We start from the raw sequence: 23,324 nt of genomic DNA, 5'->3' as shown, positions 1-23,324 counted from the left end.
TTATGTTTATGATTATTGTTTATATGGTATATTACAGTTATTGATTTATGTATGTTGACCTATCCATGCATCTCTTGGATATATTCTTGGATTTGGTTTGTAAGTATCTTGTTGAGATTTTTGCATCTATATTTATAAATGAAATTGGTCTGTTACTCTGTTTTCGTTGCATTGTTGTGTGGCTTGGGTAACTGTGATCTCAGGGAAAGAATTGGAAAATTTTGTTATCTTTCCAGTTCATAGAAAAATATGAAGGACTATTTGTATTAATTCTTTAATATTTGGTAGAATTCTGCTCTAAAGCCATCTGGTGTTGGGCTTTTTTATTTTTTTGTTTTTAGACTTTTAATATTGCTTATATTACACTAGAAGTTATGTTTGTTTAAATTGCTTATCTGATCTTGATTTAATTTGGAAAGTGATATATATCAAGATAATTATCTTTTTCTTTTAGATTTTCTAATTTGGTGGAGTACAGGTGTTTAAAGAATGCCTTTGAGACCCGGTGAGAGAGAGACCCAACCGCCTGGTCAGGTGGGCACTCCTGAGGCTGCAGAGCAGAAGAGACCAACAACACTGCTCACCCCTGCCCACATCCCTGGCCGAAGAGGAAACTGTATAAGGCCTCTGGGCTCCCGTGGGGGAGGGCCCAGGAGCAGCAGGACACCTGCCTGAGACACCACCGGAACCGGAAAGAAACAGACCGGATAAACAGTTCTCTGCACCCAAATCCCGTGGGATGGAGAGCTAAACCTTCAGAGAGGCAGACAAATCTGGGAAACCAGAAGAGACTGCTCCCTGCACACACATCTCAGACGCCAGAGGAAAAAGCCAAAGACCATCTGGAACCCTGGTGCACTGAAGCTCCCGGAAGGGGCGGCACAGGTCTTCCTGGTTGCTGCCGCTGCAGAGAGCCCCTGGGCAGCACCCCACGAGCGAACCTGAGCCTCGGGACCACAGGTAAGACCAAATTTTCTGCTGCAAGAAAGCTGCCTGGTGAGCTTGGGACACACGGAAGCAGAATTTCTCTAGGACCGGCACGTTCTGTGTTTACCGGAAGTCCCACACCCGCGGATCCCGGCCCGCAGCAGCTCTATGCTCCCAGACCCGGTGAGAGAGAGACCCAACCGCCTGGTCAGGTGGGCACTCCTGAGGCTGCAGAGCGGAAGAGACCAACAACACTGCTCACCCCTGCCCACATCCCTGGCCCAAGAGGAAACTGTATAAGGCCTCTGGGCTCCCGTGGAGGAGGGCCCAGGAGCAGCAGGACACCTGCCTGAGACACCACCGGAACTGGAAAGAAACAGACCGGATAAACAGTTCTCTGCACCCAAATCCCGTGGGAGGGAGAGCTAAACCTTCAGAGAGGCAGACAAGCCTGGGAAACCAGAAGTGACTGCTCCCTGCACACACATCTCGGACGCCAGAGGAAAAAGCCAAAGACCATCTGGAACCCTGGTGCACTGAGGCTCCCGGAAGGGGCGGCACAGGTCTTCCTGGTTGCTGCCGCTGCAGAGAGCCCCTGGGCAGCACCCCACAAGCGAACCTGAGCCTCGGGACCACAGGTAAGACCAAATTTTCTGCTGCAAGAAAGCTGCCTGGTGAACTCAAGACACAGGCCCACAGGAACAGCTGAAGACCTGTAGAGAGGAAAAACTACACGCCCGAAAGCAGAACACTCTGTCCCCATAACTGACTGAAAGAGAGGAAAACAGGTCTACAGCACTCCTGACACACAGGATTATAGGACAGTCTAGCCACTGTCAGAAATAGCAGAACAAAGTAACACTAGAGATAATCTGATGGCGAGAGGCAAGCGCAGGAACCCAAGCAACAGAAACCAAGACTACATGCCATCATCGGAGCCCAATTCTCCCACCAAATCAAACATGGAATATTCAAACACACCAGAAAAGCAAGATCTAGTTTCAAAATCATATTTGATCATGATGCTGGAGGACTTCAAGAAAGACATGAACACACTTAGGGAAACACAGGAAAACATTAATAAACAAGTAGAAGCCTACAGAGAGGAATCGCAAAAATCCCTGAAAGAATTCCAGGAAAACACAATCAAACAGTTGAAGGAATTAAAAATGGAAATAGAAGCAATCAAGAAAGAACACATGGAAACAACCCTGGATATAGAAAACCAAAAGAAGAGACAAGGAGCTGTAGATACAAGCTTCACCAACAGAATACAAGAGATGGAAGAGAGAATCTCAGGAGCAGAAGATTCCATAGAAATCATTGACTCAACTGTCAAAGATAATGTAAAGCGGAAAAAGCTACTGGTCCAAAACATACAGGAAATCCAGGACTCAATAAGAAGATCAAACCTAAGGATAATAGGTATAGAAGAGAGTGAAGACTCCCAGCTCAAAGGACCAGTAAATATCTTCAACAAAATCATAGAAGAAAACTTCCCTAACCTAAAAAAAGAGATACCCATAGACATACAAGAAGCCTACAGAACTCCAAATAGATTGGACCAGAAAAGAAACACCTCCCGTCACATAATAGTCAAAACACCAAACGCACAAAATAAAGAAAGAATATTAAAAGCAGTAAGGGAAAAAGGTCAAGTAACATATAAAGGGAGACCTATCTGAACCACACCAGACTTCTCGCCAGAAACTATGAAGGCCAGAAGATCCTGGACTGATGTCATACAGACCCTAAGAGAACACAAATGCCAGCCCAGGTTACTGTATCCAGCAAAACTCTCAATTAACATTGATGGAGAAACCAAGATATTCCATGACAAAACCAAATTTACACAATATCTTTCTACAAATCCAGCACTACAAAGGATAATAAATGGTAAAGCCCAACATAAGGAGGCAAGCCATACCCTAGAAGAAGCAAGAAACTAATCGTCTTGGCAACAAAACAAAGAGAATGAAAGCACACAAACATAACCTCACATCCAAATATGAATATAAAGGGAAACAATAATCACTATTCCTTAATATCTCTCAATATCAATGGCCTCAACTCCCCAATAAAAAGACATAGATTAAAAAACTGGATACGCAACGAGGACCCTGCATTCTGCTGCCTACAGGAAACACACCTCAGAGACAAAGACAGACACTACCTCAGAGTGAAAGGCTGGAAAACAACTTTCCAAGCAAATGGTCAGAAGAAGCAAGCTGGAGTAGCCATTCTAATATCAAATAAAATCAATTTCCAACTAAAAGTCATCAAAAAAGATAAGGAAGGACACTTTATATTCATCAAAGGAAAAATCCACCAAGATGAACTCTCAATCCTAAATATCTATGCCCCAAATACAAGGGCACCTACATACATAAAAGAAACCTTACTAAAGCTCAAAACACACATTGCACCTCACACAATAATAGTGGGAGATTTCAACACCCCACTCTCATCAATGGACAGATCATGGAAACAGAAATTAAACAGTGATGTCGACAGACTAAGAGAAGTCATGAGCCAAATGGACTTAACGGATATTTATAGAACATTCTATCCTAAAGCAAATGGATATACCTTCTTCTCAGCTCCTCATGGCACTTTCTCCAAAATTGACCATATAATTGGTCAAAAAACGGGCCTCAACAGGTACAGAAAGATAGAAATAATCCCATGCGTGCTATCGGACCACCACGGCCTAAAACTGGTCTTCAATAACAATAAGGGAAGAATGCCCACATATACGTGGGAATTGAACAATGCTCTACTCAATGATAACCTGGTCAAGGAAGAAATAAAGAAAGAAATTAAAAACTTTTTAGAATTTAATGAAAATGAAGATACAACATACCCAAACTTATGGGACACAATGCAAGCTGTGCTAAGAGGAAAACTCATAGCGCTGAGTGCCTGCAGAAAGAAACAGGAAAGAGCATATGTCAGCAGCTTGACAGCACACCTAAAAGCTCTAGAACAAAAAGAAGCAAATACACCCAGGAGGAGTAGAAGGCAGGAAATAATCAAACTTAGAGCTGAAATCAACCAAGTAGAAACAAAAAGGACCATAGAAAGAATCAACAGAACCAAAAGTTGGTTCTTTGAGAAAATCAACAAGATAGATAAACCCTTAGCCAGACTAACGAGAGGACACAGAGAGTGCGTCCAAATTAACAAAATCAGAAATGAAAAGGGAGACATAACTACAGATTCAGAGGAAATTCAAAAAATCATCAGATCTTACTATAAAAACCTATATTCAACAAAATTTGAAAATCTTCAGGAAATGGACAATTTCCTAGACAGATACCAGGTATCGAAGTTAAATCAGGAACAGATAAACCAGTTAAACAACCCCATAACTCCTAAGGAAATAGAAGCAGTCATTAAAGGTCTCCCAACCAAAAAGAGCCCAGGTCCAGACGGGTTTAGTGCAGAATTCTATCAAACCTTCATAGAAGACCTCATACCAATATTATCCAAACTATTCCACAAAATTGAAACAGATGGAGCCCTACCGAATTCCTTCTACGAAGCCACAATTACTCTTATACCTAAACCACACAAAGACACAACAAAGAAAGAGAACTTCAGACCAATTTCCCTTATGAATATCGACGCAAAAATACTCAATAAAATTCTGGCAAACCGAATTCAAGAGCACATCAAAACAATCATCCACCATGATCAAGTAGGCTTCATCCCAGGCATGCAGGGATGGTTTAATATACGGAAAACCATCAACGTGATCCATTATATAAACAAACTGAAAGAACAGAACCACATGATCATTTCATTAGATGCTGAGAAAGCATTTGACAAAATTCAACACCCCTTCATGATAAAAGTCCTGGAAAGAATAGGAATTCAAGGCCCATACCTAAACATAGTAAAAGCCATATACAGCAAACCAGTTGCTAACATTAAACTAAATGGAGAGAAACTTGAAGCAATCCCACTAAAATCAGGGACTATACAAGGCTGCCCACTCTCTCTCTACTTATTCAATATAGTTCTTGAAGTTCTAGCCAGAGCAATCAGACAACAAAAGGAGATCAAAGGGATACAGATCGGAAAAGAAGAGGTCAAAATATCACTATTTGCAGATGACATGATAGTATATTTAAGTGATCCCAAAAGTTCCACCAGAGAACTACTAAAGCTGATAAACAACTTCAGCAAAGTGGCTGGGTATAAAATTAACTCAAATAAATCAGTTGCCTTCCTCTATACAAAAGAGAAACAAGCCGAGAAAGAAATTAGGGAAACGACACCCTTCATAATAGACCCAAATAATATAAAGTACCTCGGTGTGACTTTAACCAAGCAAGTAAAAGATCTGTACAATAAGAACTTCAAGACACTGAGGAAAGAAATTGAAGAAGACCTCAGAAGATGGAAAGATCTCCCATGCTCATGGATTGGCAGGATTAATATAGTAAAAATGGCCATTTTACCAAAAGCAATCTACAGATTCAATGCAATCCCCATCAAAATACCAATCCAATTCTTCAAAGAGTTAGACAGAACAATTTGCAAATTCATCTGGAATAACAAAAAACCCAGGATAGCTAAAGCTATCCTCAACAATAAAAGGACTTCAGGGGGAATCACTATCCCTGAACTCAAGCAGTATTACAGAGCAATAGTGATAAAAACTGCATGGTATTGGTACAGGGACAGACAGATAGACCAATGGAATAGAATTGAAGACGCAGAAATGAACCCACACACCTATGGTCACTTGATTTTTGACAAAGGAGCCAAAACCATCCAATGGAAAAAAGATAGCATTTTCAGCAAATGGTGCTGGTTCAACTGGAGGGCAACATGTAGAAGAATGCAGATCGATCCATGCTTATCACCCTGTACAAAGCTTAAGTCCAAGTGGATCAAGGACCTCCACATCAAACCAGACACACTCAAACTAATAGAAGAAAAACTAGGGAAACATCTGGAACACATGGGCACTGGAAAAAATTTCCTGAACAAAACACCAATGGCTTATGCTCTAAGATCAAGAATCGACAAATGGGATCTCATAAAACTGCAAAGCTTCTGTAAGGCAAAGGACACTGTGGTTAGGACAAAACGGCAACCAACAGATTGGGAAAAGATCTTTACCAATCCTACAACAGATAGAGGCCTTATATCCAAAATATACAAAGAACTCAAGAAGTTAGACCGCAGGGAAACAAATAACCCTATTAAAAAATGGGGTTCAGAGCTAAACAAAGAATTCACAGCTGAGGAATGCCGAATGGCTGAGAAACACCTAAAGAAATGTTCAACATCTTTAGTCATAAGGGAAATGCAAATCAAAACAACCCTGAGATTTCACCTCACACCAGTGCGATTGGCTAAGATCAAAAACTCAGGTGACAGCAGATGCTGGCGAGGATGTGGAGAAAGAGGAACACTCCTCCAATGTTGGTGGGATTGCAGACTGGTAAAACCATTCTGGAAATCAGTCTGGAGGTTCCTCAGAAAATTGGACATTGAACTGCCTGAGGATCCAGCTATACCTCTCTTGGGCATATACCCAAAAGATGCCTCAACATATAAAAGAGATACGTGCTCCACTATGTTCATCGCAGCTTTATTTATAATAGCCAGAAGCTGGGAAGAACCCAGATGCCCTTCAACAGAGGAATGGATACAGAAAATGTGGTACATCTACACAATGGAATATTACTCAGCTATCAAAAACAACGAGTTTATGAAATTCGTAGGCAAATGGTTGGAACTGGAAAATATCATCCTGAGTGAGCTAACCCAATCACAGAAAGACATACATGGTATGCACTCATTGATAAGTGGCTATTAGCCCAAATGCTTGAATTACCCTAGATCCCTAGAACAAACGAAACTCAAGACGGATGATCAAAATGTGAATGCTTCACCCCTTCTTTAAATGAGGAAAAAGAATACTCTTGGCAGGGAAGGGAGAGGCAAAGATTAAAACAGAGACTTAAGGAACACCCATTTAGAGCCTGCCCCACATGTGGCCCATACATATACAGCCACCCAATTAGACAAGATGGATGAAGCAAAGAAGTGCAGACCGACAGGAGCCGGATGTAGATCGCTCCTGAGAGACACAGCCAGAATACAGCAAATACAGAGGCGAATGCCAGCAGCAAACCACTGAACTGAGAATAGGACCCCCGTTGAAGGAATCAGAGAAAGAACTGGAAGAGCTTGAAGGGGCTCGAGACCCCATATGTACAACAATGCCAAGCAACCAGAGCTTCCAGGGACTAAGCCACTACCTAAAGACTATACATGGACTGACCCTGGACTCTGACCTCATAGGTAGCAATGAATATCCTAGTAAGAGCACCAGTGGAAGGGGAAGCCCTGGGTCCTGCTAAGACTGAACCCCCAGTGAACTAGTCTATGGGGGGAGGTCGGCAATGGGGGGAGGGTTGGGAGGGGAACACCCATAAGGAAGGGGAGGGGGGAGGGATATGTTTGCCCGGAAACCGGGAAAGGGAATAACACTCGAAATGTATATAAGAAATACTCAAGTTAATAAAAAAAAATGAATAAAAAAAATAAAAGCAATCTTGCAAATTAGATTGATATTGCAAAAGCATATTTAATATAAATATATTATTTGAAAAAGAAATATATGTGTATGAAGTCATAACATAAAAAAAAAAAAGAATGCCTTCATAATCTCTTGATTTTTTTCAGTGTCTATTGATATGTTCCCCCTTGTTTTCTCTAATTTTGTTAATTTGGATACTATCTCTCTGCTTTTTATTTGGGTATGGTTTTGTGAATCTTATTTTCTTTTCTCCACGAACAAATTCTTTATCTTTTTGATTATTTGCATTTTCTCCTATTTTATTGATTTTGGCCCCGAGTTTAATTATTTTTTGACATCTATTCTTCTGGGATGTGATTTCTTCTTTTTACTCTAGAGCTTTCATGTGTGTTGTTAAACTACTTGTAGGAGACCTCTCTTTTTTATTTCTTTTTTTATTAATATAGTACTTAGTGCTATAAACTTACCTCTTAAACCTGCCTTCATTGCGTCTCATAAGTTCGGGTATGTTGTATATTCATTTTCATTCAACTCTACAGTCTTTACTCTCTTTCTTAATTTCTGTCTTGACTCATTTTTCATTGAGTAGACAGTTGTTCAGTCTCCATGACTTTGTAAACTTTCTGTTGTTTCTATTGTTATTGCTATCTAGCTTTAATCCATTGTGATGAGATAGGATGTAAGGTGCTATTTCAACTTTCTTGAGTCTGTTGAGTCTTGCTTTATGTCCAAGTACACAATCATTTTTTAGAAAGTTTGTTGAGGGGCTGAGAAGAAGGTATATTCTTTTATCTTAGGGTGAAATGTTCTGTAAATATCTGTTAAGTAATTGTGGTTCATGGCACCTACTTAGTTTTTGTTTGGATGACCTATCTTTTGGTGAGAGTGTGGTATTTCAGTCACCCACTATCACTGTTTTAGGGTAAATATGTGATTTTAGTTGAAGTAGTGTTTAGTTGAAGTAGTAGTTTCTTTCCTTCTTCCTTCCTTCCTTCCTTTCTTTCTTTCTTTCTTTCTTTCTTTCTTTCTTTCTTCTTTCTTTCTTTCTTTCTTTCTTTCTTTCTTTCTTTCTTTCTCTTTCTTTCTTTCTTTCTTTCTTTTTTTTTTATGAACTTGTGTAACTGTAGATGTTAAAAATCGCAGCTTCCTCTTGATAGGTTTTTTCTTGAAGAATATGTAGTGTCTTTCATGTTCTCTACTGGTTAGTTTTGGTGTGGTCTATTTGGTCAAATGTTAAAATGGCTACACCAGCATGATTCTTGTGTCCATTTGTTTGGAATATTTTTCCATCCTTTTACCATGAATGAGATGTTTATTCTTGATATTAAGGTGTGTTTCTTGGATGCACAAGAAAGATCCTGTTTTTGAATCCATTCCATTAAGCTGTGCCTTGTAACTGGGAAATTGAGACCATTGATGTTGAAAGCTGTCAATGAGCAACAGTTGTTATTCTTTATTATTTCACTGTTGGGATATATTTGCCCCTCCCCCTTTTGATTTGCTGGTCTGAGAATATCTACTTCTTGTGTTTTCTTGGGTATGATTAACCTCCAATATTCTTTCTTCATTCTGTATGTTTAATGATTGATTATTATGTGCCATGGAGAATCTCTCTTTTGGTCAAGTCTATGTGGTGTGCTATAAACTTCTTCTATCTTGATAGGCACCTGCTTTATTAGGTTAGAAACTTTTTTTCTACAATTTTGTTGAAAATATTTTTTTGTGCCTTTGACCTGGGTTTCCTCCTCTTTTGTAGATTTGGTCTTTTCCCAGTGTCCCAGATTTTATTTGACTGAGCTAACCATTTCTTTTATCCTGTTTTCAGTGCTTGAGATTCTGTCTTCCATCTTTTGTATTTTGTTGGTACGGCTTGCTTCTGAGGTTCCTGTTCAAGTTTTTCAAGTTTTCTTTTCTAGATTTTTCTCAGTTTGGACTTATTGATTCTATTTCCACTTCAATGTCTTGACTGTTCTACTATCTGTGTTCTGTGTTTACATAGATTTCATTAATGGCTTTATTCATATGTTCTTTAAGTACTTCTAACACACTCATAAAGACTATTTTAAAGTCTTTGTCTTGTGCTTCAGCTGTGTTTTGATACTCAAAACATACTGTCCTAGTTGTTATTTATTTTTTTAACCTGGTGTGTAAGCATCTGGGTTTGGGATGATTGTAATTCTAGGTGCTGATATCTGGTCTTGTCTCTATTGGATGGGTGTTTTATTCTATATTCTTCGTTGCCCTTTCTTAAGGACATGGAAGTCATAAGTTGCCTAGTAGGGTATTCTTTTGGGATCCTGCTAGGTGTGGCCACCGAAGGTTCTGGGAAGAATAGTTTCAAGGTATTGGGAGGTGACACTAAATGAGGATGAGAAGGTGGGTGTGCTGAGGGGGATCACAAAAGGGAGAAAAGCAGGGTGTACCACCAGTATCTTCTTAGTCCCCTGGTAATTGTAGAAGAGGGAGACGGAGAGGGAGAGGGAGAGGGAGAGGGAGAGGGAGAGGGAGAGGGAGAGGGAGAGGCCACAGCAGGTGTTTTGTTACAGAGCTGAGAATGAGACTGGGAAATTGGATTTGGAGGAGAGGAGGGAGAGTCAAGGTATCCTAGTGTTTTTCCAGGCCAGTGTGGTTGGTTGGTTTCAAGGAAATGCCTGCTGTCATTTGCATCTGCGGCAAAGAGAATGAGGAAGACTTTCCTTTCCCCTTAATTCCTTCCTTCCTTTCTTCCTTTTCTTCCTTCCTTCTTTTCTTCCTTCCTTCCCTTCCTCCTCCTCCTCCTCCTTCCCCTCCTTCTTTTTCTTGAGATAGAATATCATCATGTACCCCAGTCTAGTCCTAGAACCTTCTTGCCTCTGCCTCTCAAATGCTAGGATTATGCATGTGGGAGGTAGCATGTTCAGCTTAAGATACATATCTTTTAACTCACTAAATATATATTGGAGTGGCCAAAGCTATTTAGAATAGATACATTTTCTCTGGTTTATGGTTTATGTGTGAGTTTATTCAGATTTCACTCAGTAAAGGCAAACTGTCATTTTTTATTATTTATTTATTTTACTATTACCTGCATTTTACAGAACTATTACCATAATTCTGTGGACACAGGCTGAGAATATGGCACATGATTCTTGGATTTCAGTTCATCCCCACTTTGGAGATCCTAAACTACTATACTTTATATCATAGTGTGAGTGTGAGTGTGTGTGTGTGTGTGTGTGTGTATGTGTGTGTGTCCACACGCACGCGTGTACCTGTGTGCTTGCACATGAGCATGTGTGGGCATGTACCCTTCTCTTCCAAGCACCATATGTGTTACTTCAGACCTTCTGGAAGTTTCAGGCAGAATATAGCCTAGATTCCTCCTGAGCTCCTTCCAGAATCCTTCCTTCTCTGTTATATCTGTTGTATACAGGGAATAGGGATGTGAACTGCTAAAGCAAATTACTTAACAGTGACTGATCTATAATTACTAGCAATTTATCTCTTAAACTTTTAGAGGTGGTGTCTAACCTCAAGAGGAATGTTTGGGGTCTGGCGAGGATACAGTTTGTGCTTTCATCGTGGTTCTCTGATGCTCTGTGCACAGATGGAGAAAGGGAACAAAGGCCTGCCTAGTTCTTTTGAATCTTGTAGAACCCTGTGTAAAGCTGTTAGTCTCACTCCTGAAGGGAGAGCCTTCTTGGTCTAAGCACTGCTAAACATCTCATCTCTTAGCACTATTACACTGGACGTTAAGTTTCAACATGAGTTTTGGAGAGACACAAACATTCAAAGCATAACAGTAGGGATTTGAGTTTTGATGGACCTTATTCCTTTGATTTCCCTTGCTTTTGCTACTTTTGGATAAGTTTAGATAAATTTCAAGAAAATAATGAAGGAATATTGATTCTTTGCCATTGTGTTCATTTTAAACCAGGATTTGAAGACTGTGCCAGGGAGGCATAGGGACAGTGGCACCTGAGAGTGACTGGGATGTCTCTCGGCATGACCAATTTGACAGAAGGGGCAATATATACAGGACCATATCCATCTCCCTTTTAGTCTGACCTGCTCCCCACTTCATACACAGCAGCACCTGTAGGGTTTCTTTTTCAAATAAGGATTAGATGTAGCCACAATGTTTCATTTGCCTAGAGAAATAATGTAGCTTTTCATTGTCAAATAGTATAAAACAGACCACAAATTAGTGTTTGGAGATAAAGTTCTGTAAAAATGGTTAAACTTTGCTTATAATTTAATTTATAAGTATTCAATTATACTTAATTATAGCATAATAATGGGAATATCTGCATTTCCACCTTGAACTGACCTTTCATACAGATCATCCTAGACATGATTCGGAGAGAGCAGATCTTTGGGTTGAGATCCCATCTTAGAGAACCTGGTCTAAGGTTGAACTCAAGTTAACTCATAGGCCGGCACCTAGTACCAGTCTCCAGGATACCCCTCAACAAGACCCGTGTCTAGCACGAGTTTCCAGGCTACCCCACAGGACCTGATTCTAGCACCAGTTTCCAGGTTATTCTACAACAAATCTGCACCTCTGGATTACAAGCCTGCACCTGACACGATTTTCTAACAACCACCAATGAGGAGGAAAGGAGAGGTTAAGTTTATGGTTTGACCCCCAGCACCAGCCAATTACATTAAAGGCCATAGTGGCCCCCAATCAGATGTGTACCAAGCTAGTTACCCCTTTCTTGCCTCTATAAAGACTTACCTGAAACTGGGCTTGGACCACCTCCCATTCTCCTGTGTCAGAGACAGTGGCACTGGAACTTTATTCAAGTTCCAGCTTGAACAAATAAGCTTACAAGAAAGAACAGAACAATCTTACAAGAAAGCCGGAGACATACAAGTAGTCTCTAGGGTATGCATTTTGAGAAGATCCGGAAAGTTCTTTGTTACCTCTCTCCCCATGCAACAATTTTCCTCCACAGACTTTCTTTCAGAATTTGCAAAGGTAGGATAACCCCTTTGGTGCCCACTCCTACAGTCAGCTTCCAGAATTCCCCAGGTCAAGGCCATACCTCAAGGGCAAATCTAACCAGTTCCAAGCTGATTGGGCCATTCCTTTCCACAAGAGATTTTCACAGCATCACTTTCAGAAAGAAGTCCCTAAACGTTCCCTGTCTTTCCCTCCATGGGTTACAGCTATCTGATTGATTTTTAGACTTGTAGATTAAGGCACAGCTCAAAGTCCAGCAATGGTGGTGGAATGGATACTTCTGCTGGTCCTGTTCCCTGGCAGGTCTGGGGTTTCAGGCACAAATCCCTGCTGCTAAAGTTATAGGTCAGTGCCTGAGACTTTGATTAGGCCACAAACGGACTGAGGTTAATTATGCCTAAAAGGGTCAGATCTCCATTCTAACTTTTTTTTATGAGCTCACCCATTTCTCTTATTCCCAGGAGACAGTTACAAATATCTCAGCTGCAACACTTAGAGATGAGAGGGAGGAAGTAAATAGGAGACCTCACTTTGACCTGAACCCTTACTGAGCTCAGCCTTTAATCAGAGCTCCTTGCAAATCATTCCTGTGTGATTATCAATAAACCAGCATGCTTCATTTGTTCCCCATGAACACCTGTCTAGAACTTTCCTGAGTGGGGATGGGGTAATTAACAGGAAAGATTGGGCCCTTCTTTGGCTTTTGACCACAACCTCATTATAACTGTATCCGTTCTTCCTATCTTGGCTTGCAGTAGGCTATGGGGGCCTTTGAAGTGGATGAGTGCATGTGAGGATGGAGACTGCTGCAGTGTCAGCAGAGAATAGACACCCAAAATAAAAAAAAAAAGATCCAGTTACTTTGTTTACAGTCCTTGACAGCATCCCCATTACTCGCTTTGAGGAGACAGTACCACCTTTTCCAGACAGAAGTCTTGACCCAATGTAGTAGTGTGTATCTCATATCATGCCACACCTTGGCAAACACAGCTGATTGGCTGTAAAGAGAAAGACTCACTTTGACCTGTGGGGTGTGTTTCACACAGGCTCTGCATGCCGGCCTGTCATATGGGGTGTGGATCAGACCAGTGTAGTGTGTATTAGTGAGTTTTGTATCTTTGTGGTCAAATACTTTCTAGTATCTCCTTAAGGAAAAGAATGCTGTTTTGCTGATGGTCCCTGTCCTTTTAACTCTTTGCAGTGGGGAAGGCACATGAGAGTTTACGTTGGTAGCTGTTGTTCACATGATCACTGTTCATCTAGTGGAAGACCAGGACACAGAAAATGGCAAAAACTCGGAGCCAGCCTGTGACCGTCAAAGGCCCGTCCATAGTGACCTTCTTCTATCCGCTGTGTTCTATTTTCTAAGAGCCCCATAGCCTTCCAAAATATTGCCACGTAACTGGGAACAAGTATTCAAAACCTCTAGGAGTCTTTTTACTTTCGAATTGCACAATGCAGTTGTTTCCATAGGCTCATGGCCATCTCAGGATGTAAACACCCCAAAAGGCCCCAGTCTTATCAGTTTCAATGTAATTCAAAACCTCAAAGACCAAAGTATTTTCTGATACTGAAGGCAAACTCTTAATTTTAAGGCTCTATCAAATAAAAAAGAAAGTTACAAATTTCCAATGTACAATGCACGAAGGAGACATCTTCATTCCAGACAGAAGAACCAGGAAAGCATCAAGACTGCAGCCTGGCAGGCAATATCTGGAGCACAGGGTGTTATCAGTGGGTCCCAGTGGGCTCTGTCAGACCCAGTCCTATGGTGGTGTCAGCTGAAATACATAGTGTCTTTCAGAACTGGCTTCATCCGATATCTGCTGGTTTCCTCAAGAACTGGTCCACATTCGTGCATCTCCCACATCCTGGATTCTCTGGTGTCTGTTGCAGCTATGGCGTTACCTTCACAGCCTCATGCATAGCCCGATGAGGCTTCCTGAGGGAATCTCTTATACATAACTTGACTCTGCGGAAATCATAGTGGAATTCTCCCCACAGATTTTTCACTCATGGAAAACAAGCACCATGTGAAAACTCCAAGTTCACCTGCGACCTTGAAAAGTATCCAGGCCACATTAAAATATTGATATTCACTGAGGATAAAGCATTAGACACATGATCTTGTGTGGCAGATATTTCCAATTGAAACTACAAAATGGCAGGACTGGAGCTCCTTACATTATGGCTTGGGGTCTCACAATCTCTCTAAGGCACACCCCCAAAGAAGAGTCCTGTCTTAAAGTTTTTAATCACTTCCCAATAGTGCCAGCCAAGGGCAAAGTCTTTAATCCGTTGATTGATTTAATACACTGGTTAGGGGGCCTTTCCTTACCTTGTTCCTAGACACTCAATTCCTTAGGGCAAGGGTATTACTTGTGCTGTTTTTCTATGAATGTTTATGTCAGCTGGTAGCCATCTAACCTCTCATCCAATGAAATGAGATGAGACAGTTCAGGGAAGTACAGCAGATGTGCAGGCCTAACTTAGCCATGCGGCAGAACATGGCTCTACTGTTGTATACATCACTCATCCTACTTTAAAGACTAGCTAATGGAAGAAACAAATCTGTGACTTGTTCATTCATCAAATCCCATCAGTTGCAGGATTTTCTCCGTTATTTTGAAGTACATTAACCAGTGCGGATTGTTTCACCCAGCTTTGTATCTGCACACAGCTAATTTGTCAGTATGTTTGCCTGTTGTTAAGTACCTTGGTCTCTATAGATGCTTTTGGCCCATTTTCCGTCATGGCACTTGTCTGACCTTGATCAAGATTTCATATCTTGTCTCACAGTGTTGGGAGAACATTAGGACAAACAGCCACGTCCCAGCTCATTCTAGCAAGGTAGCCTACCACCCAGTTCCTGTTAACTGCCAATGACTTACACTGGGGTCTGTCTTCATTTTGTTTCTATTGCTGTGATAAAATATAAACACAACTTAGGGGAGAAAGGGTTAATTTTAGCTCAAAATTCCAGTTTACAGTCCATTGTTTCAGGAAATCAAGGCAGCAAGATCTTGAAGCAGCTAGTCACATTATGTCACAGACAAGAGCAGAGAGCAGTGAATTAATACGTCTGTGCTCAGCCCACTTTCCCCATCCCCTGCCTAGGAAATGGTGCCACCCACAGTGGTCAGGACTCCTCATGCCAATTAATGTAGTGGAGATAATTCCCACGGACATTTCATTCCTGTAGACCAATCCTGTCAAGGTGACCCCTTACTGAACTCTTGCATGATGTAAAGTCAGATGATTCTACATCATGTCAAACCCGTAATCCAAACTCACAGTCTAATTTGCTCCCTCATTGCCAATGCCTAGACCTTGTAAATATGCAAATGAACTCTTGCATTTCTTCATGGCTTTGACTCCCAAGTCCCTGATTTTTTTCAAAGCTTTCTGGTTGACACTTGCTGGGCTTTCAGAAGCATGTTAGCCCTTATTTCTTAGGAAGGCCAGTATTCCCCAGTGATAGCTTTGCCTTTCAAGCTAGTTTTTCAGATAGCAGATTGAAAAGTCTGTTTTGAAATTCAAAAGCTGCAAATGAACCGGTTACTTTTTTCTCTTTATATTCTTGCTATAAAAGTCATTTCTTTTTTGGGCCTCAAATACTCCTACTGTACAGGGGAGAGTCAAAATAAGAAACAGGGCATATGAAGAGAAGTGTTTTTTCCTAGCATTCTTCACTGTCAGGCTCAGATCAAGTACCACTGTGGAAATTACATGTGGAAGTCACTGATGTCTCTATGAAGAACTATAGGTCTATTCTCTGAACTATAGGTCCATCATCTGAGCATCAGGTGAGATTTGAGACTGTCAGCCTGGCACTGACCTGGCAAACACACGTGTTCTACAGAGTCACACTAGTGGTTCAATAAACTAAGGAGACACCAAGGCAGCAAGGAGGGGTTTTCAAAGATGCAGTGAGTGACAAAGAGCTGTAGCTGGCCCTTGGTTCTCTTTGATGAGTAAGGTAATGCTTACAGGATCCCCGAGGGTCTGGATCTTGCCATGTGACTCCTTGGTTCCACATTCTTTGCTCTTTACATAGATTTCACGTACATGTGAGTAAAATAAAAAGGCCATTGTCATGTGATATGTGCATTGGAATGTGGAAGCTTCCTTACAAGACTCCCCTAGAGTTTCCCTCAGACAAGGAGTGGCTATAGTTCTGGCACATCACAGAAGGGGCTTGTGTTGCCATGGTGAGGTGAAAGCTCTGAGAAGCCCTGGGCTGGTCTATGCAGCACTGGGTCAGAAGTTCCCTGTGGAGCAGGCCAGCTTGACTGACAAAACAAATATGCTAAAAATAACAAGCTGGTGATTCTCTTTCTTACTTTATCAGGTTGTCAGGAAATTTGAGTACTTTTGTAATTTGAAAAGCATAGCTGGATCTTTCTTGTCATAACTGATTATTTTGGGACTCTAACAGTGATGCACTCAGTCAGACAGTGAAACTGTGGAGATCACTGATTTGAAAGCAGATGGCAGGATTCCCTACTCATTTGGCTCCCAGAGAAGCCCAGCACATTGCTCCTGCTCTAGAGACAGAGGTAATGACATCAGGGTCACTGTGTCAATTTATTCTTCTGAGAGAAGGACACAAGAGAAAAATGTAAATCAGGCTTAGCCAAATCTTTCCGTGTTCAGGCTGATGGCAGGGCATTGGCTCTGGAGCTTGACGTCATGGAGAAAGCCTTTGTAAATGGATTTAGCAAGCAGGAGGGGGAAGCCAAGTCTAGTGATCCATTTTGCTTCACAGTAAGGAAGCCAAGGCCTAGAGAAGTGAACTGACTTGTTTAAATGACACAGCTGCCTGATGCCTGGTCGAAATAAAACACTGATTTGAGAACCATGGCTTCTCAGGAACTTTTTTTCATGCAAACCACACAAGGATCATAGAGTGTAGGTTCTGATTTTGGGGAGTGGAGGTGTGACATGGGGATATGCATTGCTAGTGAGTTCCCTTGGGATGCTTTATGTCTCCGGTTCCTAGGTAGCACTGACCATTTTCCTTTTTATTTAAATTTAAGTTAGGTAGTATGAATCCTATGTGTAATTCTTTAGTATTGAAGCCATGGGATAAGGGGTGGGGAGACTTGCATAGGAGTACTTTAACAATTTTCTCACTTCTCTCCTTGCTCAGAGTTGAGTTAAATCATGTTAAAAAGTAACAGATTTTTTTTTTTCAGTGGCCCTCTGGAGAGAGGAGAGGAGAGGAAAGAAAGGAGACAGACTCAGAGTGACATCATAGAATGTTATTCTAGGCATTGACTAGCGTGTCTAACTGGATTATTTCATTGCTGCAGCAGCTACTTTAAAACGTTTGAAGTTGTTTTGTGCGTACTCAGGAAGTGTGTGTGCATCTGGAAGTAAGACGACAACTCCTGGGAGTCAGTCCTCGCCTTCCGCTGTACAGTACGGGGAGGACGCTCAGCTCACCAGGCGTGACCATCGTCCTTAGCTCCTGGGCCTGCTTCCAAGCACCCATGGCTCATTTTCTAATTGTCTTCCAGTCTCTGTAAGTTGAAGTGTAATGCGTGATGTAGGGGACTCCTGTCTGTTGAGATTAAAATAGTTTGTCCTATGAAATCCGAGTGGTTATTTCTAGATGCCTGTAAACTCCTCTCAGGGCTCATAGAAGCATGGGTTTTGAATTTTCTTTTCAATGCATTATAATTTCTTGCTGGTTCTCATATTAATTAATGGGCTGATAAGATATTTCGCACACATTTATTTTATATTTAATTTTTTAAGAGTTATAGGTTGTTTTTAGTCATTCTTTAAAAGTAACTTTGATTGTCTACTTTGTCCCCAACCCTGCTCTTTAATTTCAAAATCCAGGACCTTAATTTTTATCATTTACTTAACATTTTGTGCCAGAGAATTTTGAGAAGCTTTCGAAGAATTCCAAGTTACCTAAATCTCAGGGAACTGAGGACATTTGCTCAGAGGCATGTGTCTAGGATAGAGTAGGGCTAAGACACTCTCTATCCCTCATTTGTCCTCTTCATTCTTTGCAAGTTTAGATGACTCAAGTCTCACCATTAACCTAACCATGAGTTGGCAGTGACAGGGAAGGCAAAGAGGGTCTGCAGAAGTGCCGTTTGCCTGTTTGATGGTACGTTCTGTACAGGGGTCAGACAACACCTTAAGGTTTTGTGTAGGCAGACAAGACACAAGAGGTGTCTGTAGGTAAATGGCTCGTGCCGCTGAGACAGACATGGCCCACTGAGACAGACATGGCCCACTGAGACAGACATGGCCCACTGAGACAGACATGGCCCATTGAGACAGACATGGCCCATGCAGACAGACATGGCCTTGGGAACAATGGTGCTGATGATAAAGATCTTGGCAAGAACATGTTTTAAACTCAGAGACCCTGGTTTTAATTATGTTCTGACAAATTACACACATTTTGTGGAACTGATTGACTTCCTTGGGATGAAAAAAAATCCAAAGAACTGGCTAGCACAAATTCACAGAATTACAACCGAAAAGCACCATGCAGGTCCTAGTAACTTCATTGAATATTATTTCTTCTCCACTCTCCCTCTCTGCTTTGTTAAAAAGAGGAACATGCAGCTATATTACTCCTGGGCATACACCCAAAAGATGCTCCAACAGATCACAAGGACACATGCTCCACTATGTTCATCGCAGCCTTATTTATAATAGCCAGAAGCTGGAAAGAACCCAGATGCCCTTCAACAGAGGAATGGATACAGAAAATGTGGTACATCTACACAATGGAGTACTACTCAGCTATCAAAAACAATGACTTTAAGAAAATCATAGGCAAATAGATGGAACTGGGAATATAATCTTGAGTGAGGTAACCCCATCACAAAAGAACACACATGGTATGTACTCACTGAGAAGTGGATATTAGCCCAAAAGCTCAAATTACCCAAAAATCAATCCACAAACCAAGTGAAGTTCAAGAAGAAGGATGACCAAAGGGCAGATGCTTCAGTCCTTCTTAGAAGGGGGAACAAAAATATTAACAGGAGGAAATATGGAGACAAAGTTTGGAGCAGAGATTGAAGGAATTCAAAACTTGCCCCACCTGGGGATCCAGTCCATATACAGTCACCAAATCCAGACACTATTGCTGATGCCAAGAAATGCAAGCTGACAGGAGACTTATAGAGCTGTCTCCTGTTAGGCTCAGCAAGAGGATGACAAATACAGAGGCAAATGTTCACAGCCCACCATTGAACTGAGGATGGGGTCCCCAATGGAGGAGTTAGAGAAAGGATTGAAAGAGATGAAGGGGTTTGCAACCCCTTAAGAACAACAATACCAACCAATCAGAGCTCCCAAAAACCAAACCACAATCCAAATATTACACATGGACAGACCCATGGCTTCAGCTACTTATGTTCAAAGGATGGCCTTGTTGAACACCAATGAGAGGAGAAGCCCTTGGTCCTGCCAAGGCTCAACCCTCCCACCCCCAGTGTAGGGGAATGTCAGCATGGGCAGGAGGAAGGGCTGTGTAGGTGGGTAGAGAAACACCCTCATTGAAGTAGTGAAGGGGTGGGATGGGATGGGGGTTTATGGATGGGAAACCGGGAAAGTAGATAACATTTGAAATGTAAATTAAAAAATATCCAATAAAAAGTAAGTGACACACACCTGAAAAAAAAAGAGGAACATCATTTATAGTCAACTCCATTTATTTAGAAGCGAGTCAGTGCTCAATGACCTCCACACTTAGCAATCATTTCTATTTGGGAACAAGAAGGTTTCCAGACAGAAATGGATACATCCCCTCATTACAATGAATGACAGTCCAATTAAGGAGAGCATAGTAACAGATCTGAGCAAATCAATACACTAGTGCAGTAGGGTGGGAGTTTGGAGAACTGAGGCGTCAGTGGGGATTGGAATGGGTGATGTGAGTACAGTGTGAATAGAAGTGATGTAGTGGGGAAGCAGTATGTTGAGCAACAGACACACATGGAGACAGCACAGGCCAGGAAGACCGAAGGTCAGTGGTTCTCAACCTGTGGGTCTCAACCCCTTTGGGGATTGAACAACCCTCTTACAGGAGTTACATATCAGATATCCTGCACATCTGATATTTACATTATGATCCATAAACTTAGCAAATTACAGTTCTGAAGCAGCAACAAAAATAATTTTATGATTGTGGTCAACACTGTGTGGGGTATTGTATCAAAGGGTTACAGCATTAAGAAGGTTGAGGACCACCGCCTTAGATGACACGCTGAGAAGCTGAGTTGGGTTTGGTGGAAGAGCAAGCAGCTGTCTTGGGAGTTGAAGGCTTGAGCAGAGAAACAAATTGTGAGCTGCTCCTGTTCTCTGCCTTCATGAGGCTACCCTAGCCGCTCCTAAGGTCCCTGTAATTGTCATAAAGCACGGGCATCATTGGCCACCACAAGACACTGTTAGACCTGGCTTTGGAGGAGTGAGGAAGCTTCCTCATGAGAAGAGATGACATTTAAAGAAGCCTCTGTCCCATATTCTTGCAGAGCACACGTCATTCTCAGATGGCCTGCACTTCTGATGCTGTGACCCGGATGCTATTTAGCTTTCCATTACTTGTCTTTGTCATTATTTATTGTTTATTATTATTACTATTTTTATCAATATTTTGCTATCTGGGGTTTTACTCTTCTAGTCAATATATTTCATCAATATTGTCATTTCTAGGCTAACCTGTTTGTAGTGCAATTGCATATGAAGGTGCTCACAAGCTTTCATTCAAAACGATGTGGTTTTAAAGGATGTGGGCCAGGTGTCATGGTGAAATGGATATGAACAGCTTCCTTATATGGACACATAGCTTCCAAAAGTTAGCACCAGCTTGGGTGGATGATCATGATGGGTTTCGCACATCCATTCGTTATTGAGGAGGGAGAACCTGAGTGCCAGAGCAAGGGGAGATGGGTAACATATCCACCAGCCATGCGGAGAGGAAGATAAAAGACTGGTTCCAGAGATGAGATGCAGAATACAACTGACAAATGGTTCTGATAAGAGGAAGCCCTGGGCAGCTCACAGTGCTGCAAGTGACCGCGATGAAAATGAAAATAAAAATAACAGATACCCTTGCAGAGTCCTTTACATACACTATTTCATTTTTATCTTCACAGCAACTGGAAAGGTCAATATTATGAATTTAATTTTATAGGTAACGAGAGATCTTGAATTAAAATCCTGGTCTGTCTGTGGTCGATGGCTGAGCTCAGTGCATCTCTGCTTTGCTTTCTAGGAGCCACCTCAGTGGAAAGCGTCACTGTGTGAGGCCCCTTGTCCTTGCTCTAGAATGCGGGTAACTCAAGGCTGTGTGTTTGCCAACCATTTGTTCACAGGCATCAAGGGCCCCTTGGAAAGAAACCTCTCTAGTTGAAGGAGAAAGTCCTGCTAGGACGATTCTACCAACTGAGATGAAGGATGGACAGATTCCCAGGCTGTCCTCTAATTCAGTCCACTACCCAGATGTCAGGAATCAGGATGACTGGGAAGGACTCTGTCTGCCTGGATATCAGGGCTGGAAACAGTGACCGAGTGAGCCGTGTTACCTAGGCCACTCAAAGAGATGCGTAAACATTGGGTTTAAGTTGGAGCTGGGTGAAGTGTTTGGAAAGGCTTGGACCAGTGGAGCACTGTTGACTGGATGGGGATGGGAAGGGAAATAACTGTCTTTCCTTTCAGAGTCAGGCAAGTGAGGTTATTTTTAATGTACTTTGAGCTTCCTGGAATGTCTCCTTAACAGACTTCCTTGGGATAGCTGTTGGCCAGCTAAGCTTTTGTAACTTTAAACCTACAACTTTGATAGTGGTCATGATAACTTTTAAAATGACATGACCACTGCACCCTTTAGAATAAACAAGCATCTTAAAAATACTTTAGTTTTTCTTTTCCCATATGCTATTGGATCTGATTCTTCCCCCCCTTAATTCCTTCCAAATCGCCCCCACCTCCCCAATGTTCTCTTTCTACAAAACCAAGCAACCAAAGAAAACAAGGAAAGTGACAATCAAAACTAAAAAGGGAAATCAGTAAGACAAAACCAAAAGGAAACAGAGTCCATTTTGTGTTGGTCAACTACTCTTGGGCAGGGGCATGCCTTGGAGTGTAGCTGGCAGACGTAGCTATATTCCATTGGAGAAAACTGATTTTCCATTTGGCTTGTACCCATGCGGGGCTTGTGCATACTCATATAAGCCTCTGTGAGTTCATTTGCACACCAGTCCAACTGTGTCTATAAGATACTGCTTTTTCTTTTGAGTCATCTATTACCTCTGGGTTTTGCAATCTTTTTGTATCCTCTTCCACATATCTCAACCTTGAGGGGAGGACTTTGATGAAAACATTGGCCTAGGGTTCCAAAGTCTCTCACTCTGCGTATTGTCTAGGTGTTAGTCTCTGTAATAATTTCTATCTCCTGAAAGGAGCTTCCCTGATGAGGGCTGTGAGATGCTCCTCTGTACGGGTATAACAGTGTGTCCTTAGGGGATGTTTTATTGCTATTGCACAGGTATTTCTGCTAACCAAGAAAATGGGCCAATGAGCTCAATTATTTAAAAGGTCAAAGACAAGAAACCTCAGAAAGACTGGAATGCAGGATGCTTGTTTTCTTCTTAACTTTTGTACCTCATTTACCACTTTCTTACTCTTTATGGTGATGCCACTTGATGTTATAACGGCAAATGTTTGCTGTTGCCTGAGTTCTTCTAACTAATGATTTTACTCACCACACAATATCTGATAAGGAGGGAAGAGACAAAGGACAGTTTTGTTCTTTTCTTGGACTAACCAAGAATAAATGGCGAGGACTAATATCCTTCCCAACTCCCATGTAAATCTTCTAGCCCCACAGAAAGATAGAGCTTTGTTCAAATA

At 41.6% G+C, this 23,324-nt stretch overlaps 2 long non-coding RNA genes across 3 annotated transcripts; one reads left to right on the top strand and one right to left on the bottom strand.

Annotated features, from left to right (window-relative positions):
- Positions 1 to 13,997: 13,997 nt before the first annotated feature.
- On the bottom strand, positions 13,998 to 16,554 carry LOC134479301 (uncharacterized). Its single transcript, XR_010052435.1, has 2 exons — positions 16,428 to 16,554; positions 13,998 to 14,496 (listed from the first exon to the last, which is right to left on the bottom strand). It is a non-coding gene; the product is annotated as an uncharacterized LOC134479301 (long non-coding RNA).
- Positions 16,555 to 16,660: 106 nt separating this feature from the next.
- On the top strand, positions 16,661 to 18,035 carry LOC102549991 (uncharacterized). Of its 2 annotated transcripts, XR_005486353.2 has the most exons (3): positions 16,661 to 16,788; positions 16,876 to 16,996; positions 17,636 to 18,035. It is a non-coding gene; the product is annotated as an uncharacterized LOC102549991 (long non-coding RNA). The 2 variants fall into 2 exon arrangements; XR_010052398.1 differs by having other exon boundaries at positions 16,661 to 16,996.
- The last annotated feature ends 5,289 nt before the right edge of the window (positions 18,036 to 23,324 follow it).

Source organism: Rattus norvegicus, chromosome 6, assembly GCF_036323735.1.
Source record: "Rattus norvegicus strain BN/NHsdMcwi chromosome 6, GRCr8, whole genome shotgun sequence".
Taxonomy (NCBI): Eukaryota; Metazoa; Chordata; class Mammalia; order Rodentia; family Muridae; genus Rattus; species Rattus norvegicus.
This window is presented reverse-complemented; position numbering and strand designations above follow the sequence as displayed.